Here is an 11,763-nt window from a genome sequence, read left to right on the forward strand (position 1 = left end):
AATTAATAGTGTAGAATTAATGTTGAGTAGAATGAATCAATTTTATTAATATATATATATGTTTGCATGAATGAAACTTATGCCTTCCATATTTTCTTTCTGATTCTAATTTCTCAATTTTGCTTATTTAATGTTTAAAAAATATATTATTTTTCAAAGTTACATTATTTCAAAGTTTATTATTTCTAATTTAATAATCTTTCGTTTTATTTGTATTTTACCTTTCTGTCGATACGACATAGCCCGATTACTACTGCGACCGCTTAGGAGTTTATTGGGCGATATCAATTTTTGGCGCCGTTTCCGGGAGGTAATTCTACAATTAAAGGTTTGCATAGTAAATTAATTTTTTTTATTTAAAAAATAGTATAATTTTTTTTTAATTTCTCTTTTATTTTATTTTTTTCCTTAGTAATTTTTATTTTTAGTTTTTTTGTTCATTTATTTTCGTTATTTATTTATTTTAAGTTTAGGTTTAGTTTATTTTCTAGATTTAGGTTTTTTCTGAAAACAAAGTATTGAGAACATTTGTGTAATTTTGGAAATCAGTAAAAACCAAACTTGTTCTGTCTTAGAAAAATTGGTTCTTAAATAAGGTTTGTGTTAGCGTTACCCTCCAACCTTTTCTAAGAACCTCAGTGAGTTCTAGAAATGCTCTTGGGTCTCAAGTGGTACCTTGGCAGCCTTCCCAATTGGCCTCAGAATATTTTTGGTGTATACTTATTACACTATTACACACTTGCGCTTATAATATTTACAAAAAAAAATAATAACAAAAATTTAGGCCATGAAATAGAGATGCACTACGGAGATTCGTGAGACAACAAGTAGAAGCTTTAGAAAACTCTCCTAGTTCGTCGTTTTCTTCCATTCCTTCAAATTCTCCCAATTCACTGAGACTTCCTGAACCACCCACGATGGCTCATCAAGATGAATTCCAACCAAGAACGCTACATGATTATTTACATCCTACGCGTACAACCACACCTTCATGCATAATGTATCCCAACAATATGCCAAATTTCGATTTCAAACCCGACATGATTAACCTCTTACCAACCTTCCATGGGTTGGAAAATGAGAGTCCGTACTTGCATATACGAGATTTCGAAGAGGAGGTGGCTACATTCAACAACCGAGCTGATGTCACCAACATTGTGAGATTGAAATTTTTTCCTTTCTCTCTCAAAGACAAAGCAAAAAGCTGGTTGTATTCCTTAAGGCCTAGATCTATCGGAACATGGGACTAAATGACAAAAGCATTCTTTGCCAAATATTTTCCGCCCCATAAGAATAGCATCCTTAAGAGGCAAATCTCTACCTTCATCCAGAAAGACCATGAAACTTTCCATCAGGTCTAAGAAAGGTTTAGAGATTTGATAAATCAATGCCCACATCATGGATACGAAAGCTGGCGTCTGATAAGCTATTTCTATGACGGTCTCACAACCGGACAAAGACAATTCGTACAAATGATGTGCAATGGTGAAATCCTTCAAAAAGATCTTGGTGAAGCTTTCGAGTACCTCGACGATCTCGCTGAAAAGTCTTACAAGTGGAATGGATCGAGTCCTATGGACAAGCCACGATCAACTGGAATCTACCAATTGAGGGAAGATGACAACGTCAAAAGCCAAATTGAATCATTGAGACAAAAATTTGAGGCTTTCAAATCTCATGAAGGTAGAGGAATCCACATGGCTGCAAAGGTAGAGACACGAGATCCATGCTTCATCTGTGGTGGGGCGGAACATCAACCACAAGAGTGCCCAACTCTTGGTGAGTTAAGAAGAGGAAATGAGGAACAATGCAATGCTTTAGGGGATTACAAGAAGCCTTATAACCCTTTCTCAAACACTTACAATCCCGGTTGGCGCAACCATCGAAATTTTAGCTGGAAGAATTCAAACTAAGCATCTGGGAGCCAATGGAGGCATGAGCAGCAACAGCCGCCAAAAACATACATTGCTCCTCAAAATAACATGCAGTCAAGTAATTCTCTTGAGAATACTTTGCAAATTTTTGCGCAAACACAAATAGCCTCAACTCAAGAGCTCAAATCTTGTTTCACACAAATGGAAGAGGAAATGAAAGACATAAAAATCCAAATGACAAAGCTTAAACACTACTTTGGAAATTCAAGAGCATGGTAGACTTCCCGCTCAACCTATAATCCATCAAAAAGGGCAATACATGGCACAAACCTCCTCCTCTCCAGATACAAATTTCAAAGAGGTTAATGCCATCTCTACTCGAAGTGGTCAAAGTACAGTTTCACCGTTAACTAAGGCAACGAGTACATCAATGCCCGCTCTAAATGATGATATGCCAATAAGCATTCCAATAAAGGCACCCTTTCCTCAAGCTTTGAAATCCACTGGAAAGGTACTGGAAAATCATGGTGAAATCCTAGACCTTTTAACACAAACGAAGATCCACTTGCCATTGTTGCATGTGATCAAACAAGTGCCGGCTTATTCCAAGTTTATCAAGGATTTGTGCACCGTTACAATGTCAAGAAAACTGCATTCTTGGCAGAACAAGCTAGTGCGGTAATTGACTGCAAGACAGCGCCTAAGTACAAAGATCCTGGTTGTCCCACCATCTCATGCCAAATTGGGGAACGGGAATTTGGTCAAGCCCTTCTAGACTTAGGAGCAAGTGTAAATCTTATGCCATATTCAATATACTTTCAATTAGTTCTAGGAGAACTCAAGCCCACATCTGTGGTGCTACAACTTGCCGATCGATCAGTCAAGAAACCTTGGGGAATAGTAGAAGATGTTCTGATTCAAATTGAAAAATTCTATTACCCTGTTGATTTTCTCATCTTGGACACTCAATCTGAAGTGAGTATAGAGTCCAAAATTCCCATCATTCTCGGTAGACCTTTCCTCTCAATAGCAAATGCACTAATTTACTGTAGGAATGGTCTCATGAAAATATCTTTCGAGAACATGACTCTAGAAGTGAATGTTTTCCACATCGGCAAACAACCACCTGATAACGATGAGTGTTTCCAATCATATTTGATCGATACACTTATTTCAGAAGAGGTTGAAGCGAAAAACACATCTAAACATTTTAATCTACTCTTCCAAATTTCAGAAAGTTTTGAGCCCAATGAGTTTAAAATAAACCATGAAATCTTCCAACACTCACAGGCTAGAAGAACCATGTTTTGGAATCCAATCTTTGAGGAACTCCCTCAAGATCGAGAAACACCAAAACCCTCCATTGATAAAGCTCCTCAACCAAAGTTGGCCCAACTTCCTGAGGGTCTTAAGCATGTTTTCTTGGGAGTTGACAACACTTTTCCTGTCATAATATCTTCCAAGATCAATGTCACACAAGAACGCCAACTCATCAATGTGTTGCAAAAACAAAGAGATACATTAGGATGGACGATAGCTGACATTAAAGGTATTAGTCCCTTAATTTGCTCCCATCACATTCAATTGGAAGACGGGGATATACCACGTCGTGACCCTCAAAGAAGATTGAACCCCGCGATGAAGGAAGTAGTTAAGACTGAAGTCTTGAAACTTCTTGATTCTGGCATAATCTATCCTGTTGCTGACAGTAAATCGGTTAGCCCAACTCAGGTTGTTCCCAAGAAATCAGGGTAATAGTGGTACAAAATGAAAAAGGGGAACTTGTGCCTACCAAGGTCACAACTGGGTGGCGTATGTGCATTGATTATAGAAAATTAAATGCAGCCACCCGCAAAGACCATTTTCCACTTCCATTCATTGATCAAATATTGGAACGTATGGCAGGTCATCCTTTCTATAGTTTTCTTGATGGTTATTCAGGATACTACCAAATCGAGATTTCCTTAGAAGATCAGGATAAGACCACATTCACTTGTCCTTTTGGTACTTTTTTCTTTCGGCGTATGCCATTTGGCCTGTGCAATGCTCCAGCCACTTTCCAGCGATGCATGATGAACATATTTAGTGATATGATCGAGAAATGTATGGAAATATTCATGGATGATTTGATAGTCTTTGGAGATTCCTTTGAATCAAGCATTCTCAATTTAGAGTATGCGCTTAAACATTACAAAGAGAAAGGCTTGGTACTCAACTGGGAAAAGTGTCATTTCATGGTGCCATGAGGCATAGTCTTGGGGCATGTCGTGTCGAAACGAGGAATTGAGGTTGATCAATCAAAGATTGAACTCATATCAAAGCTGCCCACCCCCAAGACTATTAAAGACATTCGATCTTTTCTTGGGCATGCAGGATTCTATAGGAGGTTCATACAAAATTTCTTGACAATTGCTCGCCCTTTGTCAAACCTCCTAGCAAAAGATGTCGTGTTTAGTTGGACACCTGAGTGTGAGGAATCTTTCCGAACGCTCATTGCAAAACTCACTTCTACCCCTATCATTCAACCACCAGATTGGAACTTGCCGTTAAAAGTTATGTGTGATGCTAGCAATTATGCTATAGGGGTCGTCTTAGATCAAAGAAGGGAAGGGGAGCCCTTCGTTGTCTATTACGCAAGTAGAACTCTTAACAGTGCTCAGATAAACTATTCTATAACTGAAAGAGAGTTACTTGATGTAGTATTCGCACTTGACAGGTTTCGTTCCTACCTGATTGGTTCACCTATCACAGTCTTTACCGAACATTTCGCCTTAAAATACCCCCTTTTCAAAAAGGATGCTAAGGCGCATTTAATTAGGTGGATCCTTCTGTTACAGGAATTTGATCTTACCATAAAGGATAAGAAATGATTTGAAAACGTGGTAGCGGACCACTTATCTCGTCTTGAATTTTCTGATTTCGCTGATGGCCCAGCCATTCCAGATGACTTCCTTGATGAACATCTCTTCGCAGTCACTAAGTTGCCATGGTACACTCATATCATTAATTACTTAGTGACTGGCAAACTTCCAACTGCATGGAGTTGACAAGATAAACGTAAATTTTTGGTCGAGGTTCATAACTTCTATTGGGATGATCCATATCTTTCATGTATTGCCTCGACCAAATTATGAGACGTTGCATTCCAGATGATGAAATTTTTAGTGTCCTGAACTTTTGTCATAATGAAGCTTGTGGTGGTCATTTTTCTATGAAAAATATTACTGCAAAAATCTTACAGTGTGGTCTTTATTGGCCCACTTTGTTCAAAGACACTAACAATTTTTGTCGATCATGTGAAAGGTGTCAGAAATTAGATGCTTTGTCTCGACGACATATGATGCCATTAAACCCAACTCTTGTAATAGAAATATTTGATTGTTGGGGGATAGACTTTATGGGACCATTTCCACCTTCTTCTGGCTACCTTTACATTCTCCTCGCCATAGACTATGTCTCAAAATGGGTGGAAGCTATGCCTTGTCAAAATAATGATAACACAATTGATGTGAAATTCTTAAAGGAAAATGTGTTATCTAGGTTTGGCACACCACGAGCTATCATAAGTGATCAAGGCACCTATTTTTGCAACTATTCTTTCGAGACCTTAATGCAAAAGTATGGTGTAATTCATAGGGTTTCATTGCGTTATCACCCACAGAAAAATGGCCAAGCTGAGTTAGCCAAACAAGAAATTAAGCAAATCTTAGAAAAGACGGTTAATCCTGACCACAAAGATTGGTCATCACGACTTCTCGATGCTCTCTAGGCATACCGCACTGCTTACAAAACTTAGCTTGGTATGTCTCCTTATCAAGTAGTCTATGGAAAAGCCTGTTACCTTCCAGTTGAGCTGGAACACAAAGCTTATTGGGCAGTTAAAAGCCTGAACTTTGATCTCAAGGCGACAGGACTCAATCGTAAGCTTCAGTTGTCAGAAATTGAGGAGTTAAGGAACGATGCTTATGACAACTCTAGGATCTACAAGGCTAAAATGAAAGTGGCCCGTGACAGGCAGATCTTAAGAAAAGAATTTGAGCCAAACCAACGAGTGCATCTTTATGACTCTCGTTTGAAAATCCACCCTGGCAAGTTGAGATCAAGGTGGACTGGCCAACATGTTGTGAAAACTGTCTTTCCCAATGGTGTTGTTGAGGTCACAGACCCAGCTTAAGGGAGAGAATTCAAAGTAAATGTCCAACGACTGAAACACTACATAGAGAGGGTGACCTAGCCTGAAGAAGTCACTCTCGTGGAACCGGTTTACCAAGTCTGAGTAGTGTTCCAAATTGTTTGTACATAGGTTTGTTTTCTGTTTATTTCCCTTTTGTCATTTTATTTTATTTGTTATCATTGTGTGTTTTCAGTTTTTCATGCTTTAGAGAATCAATATTCGCTTTATCACTCGACGCTCGCTATCCAGGTGTTCTCTTTCCCTACTCTTTTACATCTATTATATTTTGAGACATTAAGGACAATGTCAGATTTTGGTTGGGGTGGTGAGCATATTCATGCACGTTCATGTTGATTTTTGTCATATTAATATTTTCACGGTCAAATTTTTTAAAAAATAGTTATTTATTCTTGCAAAATGTTACTTTTGAGTCAATTTTTGTTATTTGTATTACTAAGAGTTTCTCTAGAGTTACCTAATGCACATGTCAAACGTTGTGGTAAGATGGTTGTTATCACATATTTGCTTAGAAATTTTCCATGTTTAAGAATTCATTCTTTTCTGTGAGAGCTGAGACTTGAGAAAACAACTTAAATTTTTTTTATTGATTCTTAGAAATTGTTATAATTATTTGGACAAGGTATTGTGGTATGAATGGATGATGTTTTAGGGATAATATTTTCTATAGAAAAATCTTATTAGAGAGCCTTTTATTATGTTCTTCATGAAAAAAAAGACAAAAAAAAAAAAAAGAAAAAGAAGAAAAAATCGATGAAAGAAAAAAAGAAAAACACAAGAGCAATAGTTCTATCATTTTCAATTATATTGTCTCTTGTGTCCAAAAAAAAGTGTGTTTATTAATTTCATGTTTTATTTTATGGCTCTTAGAATAAATGTAAAGATTGCCTATTTAACTTAGAATTCCTGAAAATTTTGTTTTGTGGTACTCATTATGGTTGTTGTCCAAATAATCTATTTCCTACCTTTGTTTCAATGATTATTTAATAGTTTGTCCTAAATATATATCCATTTGATGAGTGCTTACTTCTTTATTTCCAACTCCATGACCAAAACCCTTAACTTTAAATATTTTCAATTACATGAGAGGTTAATGGAGTTGAGACTTTTACTTGGCATAATTTCGAAGGCTTTATGTGCTATGGTTTGCGGTAAGAAGGTTCAAGTGTGGTGCACACACTTACAACTCTAGATTTATTCAAAGTAATTTTGATAACTCTTGTTGACTTGTTACTAGCATTTTGTGTTAATACTTAAGTTCTTTTATAATTTTTTACCTGAAATATATCATGTTGACATTTATTATTTTGCTTGAATTGCTAGAGACTAGCAATAAGTTGGTAGGGGTTGTGATTAGTGTTCAAAAGTATCATTTTATTAGTCTTACAGTTTAAAGTTAATTAAGTTTTAATTAATATTTTCATAGATTTATTGTCATATATTTTATATTTGAAAATATTAATTTTAATTTAATTTGTGTTTAATTTTCAGGAAATAAAATGTATTTTGACATAAAGAAAAAGAAAGAAGAAAGAAAGAATTAAAATTGAAGAAATCATGAAAAAAAATGGCATTTTTGACAAAATTAGGTCCAAAACCGAGCCCAGGCCCAAAGTCTTCAGCAGCCACTCCTGAGCCATGCGAGCCAGTAACCCAGCAAGCCAAGCTGAGCCAAGCCGATTGGAGCTTCCCTGACGCGTGCCTGCCACCATCTGACGAGTTGTCCCATCCGCCTGACGCGCCTCCTTGATGAGCTAACCAGGAGATGCCACGCGTCCCACTGCCTGGCGGCTGTCCCCCACGCCCCAACACCACGCCTGTCGAAGCCACTTACTGGGTGACACGTGGCCAACGTGTCTCTTGTCTGCTGCAACTTGGCTCCCACTTGTCTCACTTTACACCAATTTTGCAGCCACTTTCCTCACTATTTTGTACACGATTTTACACATTTTTGGGTCCTATTTTCACTATAAATAGAAAGCCAAATATAGGAAAAAATCATGAGATTGTGGAATTAAGTGTGGAGAGTATAGTTAGAGAGAAAAACATTCTTTTTCCTATTTTTCTTTCATTTCTTTTACATTTCTTTGAGTGAAAACAATGTCTATTTTAGGCTAAATTCTCTTGTGAAAAGGCTAGAGTGAAGTTCATGTTTCATATTATATTTTTAATATATTGATTATTTATTTTGTTCTTCATTTCTATATATTTGTTACAATTAAATTTATTTTCTTCCAATTTTTATTCTGAATATATTAGTGTCTTTTACATAAGTTTAGTCTTGCTCTTCGTATATAATTTAGGCTCTTGATTTAATTTATGATATTTGTTATATTATATGCTTTTTATTGCATTCTGCCATTGGTATTTTGTCGCTCTAAGGTATATAATATGATAGGTTTTTAAAATTAGAAGTTAATATAATTTAATTAAGAACATATTTTAAGGTGAGCTTTATTATATATATTTTCCAACTATAATTAATAGTGTAGAATTATAGTTGAGTAGAATGAATCAATTTTATTAATATATATATATATATATGTTTGCATGAATGAAACTTATGCCTTCCATATTTTCTTTCTGATTCTAATTTCTCAATTTTGTTTATTTAGTGCTTAAGAAAATATATTATTTTTCAAAGTTACATTATTTCAAAGTTTATTATTTCTAATTTAATAATCTTTCCTTTTTACTTGTATTTTTCCTCTCTGTGGATACGACACAGTTCGATTATTACTGCGACCGCTTAGGAGTTTATTGGGCGATATCAGCTAACCTGTAAACTATACCCATTCCTGTCAAAACCAGGAGCCATAGAACTGTCAGGGGTTCTTCTATCCGATTACTGGGCATCCGCCCTTACTAGATCCCGCAAATGGGAATACTGTCATCTGCATTTCTTGCCCTACGACATTCGCACTTTATAACTCATTCCTTATATCTTTGATAATATGGCCCTCCCTGCTGCTTAGGCACAGATGAAAATCTCATGCATTGGAGCGGCCATGATGCTCTGAGCCATCCCAGAGTTTTAACCCTTAAATGAATCATCATTTCCGGCTACATCTGCTTGTATCAACTTCCAAAGCACATTGACCAACCCACCAAACTTATCGACATACCTTGTTGTTGTCTTACCAAACTTATCGACATACCTTGTTGTTGTCTTACCTTGTTGTTGCCTTCCAACCCTTCCAAAACTTGGAAGTCACAATAAAGTCTTCATCTAATAAGATAGACCTTGAGTTTCATGAAGGCGCTCTATCTCTTTCACAAAGAGATAAGAATACTGATCAGCTGTACTATTTACTTATCTTTACTGATAAAATGAACTCACTTGGACTACTGATCCACAATGACTTAATGCCAATTCACACTAATCCACCAACCTGGGAATCCCACCGCGAAACTCATCGCGATGCTCTCTTATTCCCACTATAAAATACCCAAAGGCTGTAATGGCCTTGCTGATTCCTGATACTCTGTCTTGACCTGTTAACAGGTTAAGAACTTTACACGCATCTCATTACTTCCCTCTTCATCTCAGGCCACCACTATAAAGCTTTCACACCCTGTTACATTTCCATGATGCCTGAATGAAAAGAACAAAAGAGTAACATGAGATTCATCCAGAATCTCCCAGCTAAACTCAATGTCTATCGGACTCCAAATCCGATCTCTTATATCACAGTAAATCCATATCTGTCACTGTACAATTCCTAGCTAATCCAGCTATAGTTTCCATTCAATCTTTTCCTTTCTGTTGCTTACTTAACCATCTTTCCTTTTTATCTTCCTTGAGATAATGATCTCAAAAAATAAACTGGCCACCTGGCCCACCAGAAACTCTACTCCAGTTCTGGTCAAATTCTTTAATCAACATATTGCATAGGCAATCACTTTTCTTTATTACTGGGATGTCATAACAATCCACTAACTAATCCTGGTCTATAAAAGACCCAAAATACTTTCCCAAGGCACCTGAAACATCTTTACCATCCATGGACACTCCTGTCCCCAAGGCACTCTTCATTCTTGGCAAATCTCCACAGAGAAAGTACCACAGTATCATCGTCCAAGACGATCACAAATTCCATTCAAATAAACCTTTGAATGCACTACTCATCTGATTCATAAACACTTAGCATTAAATCAATTCTCAAGACACACTCAGCACTCTCAGTGCTCTAAACTGATACTAACACAATCCTTTACATATCTTCCTTTCTCTGACCTCTAACTGGTCCTAACCAGATCCAAGATCAACCTTAAAGGATTCCATCTTACTCAGCAACTAAACCTTTAATTCTTATAACTCCGCTGAGCCACTCAAAGCAGTGTTTACATCCAATTCCATCTCTGGCACTAAACCAATCACCATCCTAATATTCTTTTATAACAAGAAGCCCTGACAAACCATCTGGTAACACATTCAGAACACACAGACTAATCCAGTCTGTCCTGATCTCACTGGCACAACCTATATGGTATCCACCATGCTAGCTAAGAGTTCCATGCACCTCCCTGCACAAAACTCTAGCTCTCACCACTGGTATCATAAGCATACAGAACCATGCACCATACCAACTATCACAAGGCTTTCCGCTCTCAAGCCCAAGAATTACTATACTTTCCTTGCCATTCAAGATTGCTCCACAATTACTTAACCAATCCATACCCTGGATCAACCAAAGCCAGTCATAACTAACTCATGAAAACTACTGATGAGTCCTTTTATCATAACCCAACTCATCTCTTAGATTGCCAATACCATACTACATTTCCCATCACAACATAACCATGTGATCTATATACACCATCCTTATGCTTCCAGCTTTTCTTCTTACTTGTTCCAATAAGTGGAGATACCACTATTTGAGCTCCGTGCTCTCCAGCACTCTGCTGCCCAATCTGAAGTCCTGCGCTCTCAACAGCAAGAGCCTTCCCTACCACCTGAGCATAGGTAGAGACTTCATGCCTTGGGGCAACTCTAATGCCCTGAGCTATTCCAGGATTCAACCCCTGAATGAACCTTTCCTTCCGAGCTACATCTGTGGGTACCATATCAAAAGCAAACTCGGCCAACCCATCAAATTTGCTAACATACTCGGCCACCGATGCATTACCTTGAACAAGGTTCAGAAACTCATTCATCTTAACGGTCTTGGCCACATCACAATAATACCTCTCATTGAACAGCTGCCTGAATTCTTTCCAATCCATCACAGTTGTGTCTCGTGTCTGGGATATTATCTCCCACCACGTCCGGGCATCATCCCGCAGTACATATGTAGCACAGATCACCCTATCGTGACCCACCAGTCCCATACTATCAAGAATGGAACTAATCATGCCCATCCATTGCTCAGCTCTGAATGGATCTAGGCCTCCCTCGAAAACTGGAGGATAAAACTTCAGGAATCTTCCACAGAGGAATTCCCAACTACTCTCAACCCTAGGCTGAGCCAAAGCTGATGCCACTCCTGGCATAGCAAAGGAGGAAGTACTCCCCAACAGACTCCGTTGTTGCTTCAGATACCTAATCTCCTCCTCCTGCCTCTGCAATCGTAATTGCAAATCTGTAAGCGTCTGCTGAACATCCATAAGTGCAGACAAAGAACTGATACCCTGGCTGTAACTCCCAGCCCCTGTATAACCACCACCACCAGGCCTCATTATCTGCCTTGAATATAA

General features: G+C 37.7%; 1 non-coding gene across 1 annotated transcript; it reads right to left on the reverse strand.

Annotated features, from left to right (window-relative positions):
• Positions 1–1,298: 1,298 nt before the first annotated feature.
• Positions 1,299–1,405, reverse strand: LOC133813667 (small nucleolar RNA R71). The gene has a single exon (XR_009884672.1). It is a non-coding gene; the product is annotated as a small nucleolar RNA R71 (small nucleolar RNA).
• Positions 1,406–11,763: the final 10,358 nt, after the last annotated feature.

This window comes from Humulus lupulus, chromosome 1 (genome assembly GCF_963169125.1).
Source record: "Humulus lupulus chromosome 1, drHumLupu1.1, whole genome shotgun sequence".
Taxonomy (NCBI): Eukaryota; Viridiplantae; Streptophyta; class Magnoliopsida; order Rosales; family Cannabaceae; genus Humulus; species Humulus lupulus.